Raw genomic sequence first — 230 nt, 5'->3', positions numbered from 1 at the left:
AACAACAACAACAACAACAACAACAACAACACTAATATTAATAATAATAATAACTGAGTGACTTATTCATCCCACTACAGGGGAGACTTACACCGTGAGTCTTTGAAATGCCACAGGCTGCCACAGGAGGCGCCATCAGGAATATGTGGTTCCTCTGGGAACAGAACCCAGGACGTCAGGCTGGTCCTTGGTCCTACATGAGACAGGTTGTTCCATGGCTCCAGCCTGTG

Source organism: Cynoglossus semilaevis, chromosome 10 (assembly GCF_000523025.1).
Source record: "Cynoglossus semilaevis isolate Cse_v1.0 chromosome 10, Cse_v1.0, whole genome shotgun sequence".
NCBI classification, from domain to species: domain Eukaryota; kingdom Metazoa; phylum Chordata; class Actinopteri; order Pleuronectiformes; family Cynoglossidae; genus Cynoglossus; species Cynoglossus semilaevis.
This window is presented reverse-complemented; position numbering follows the sequence as displayed.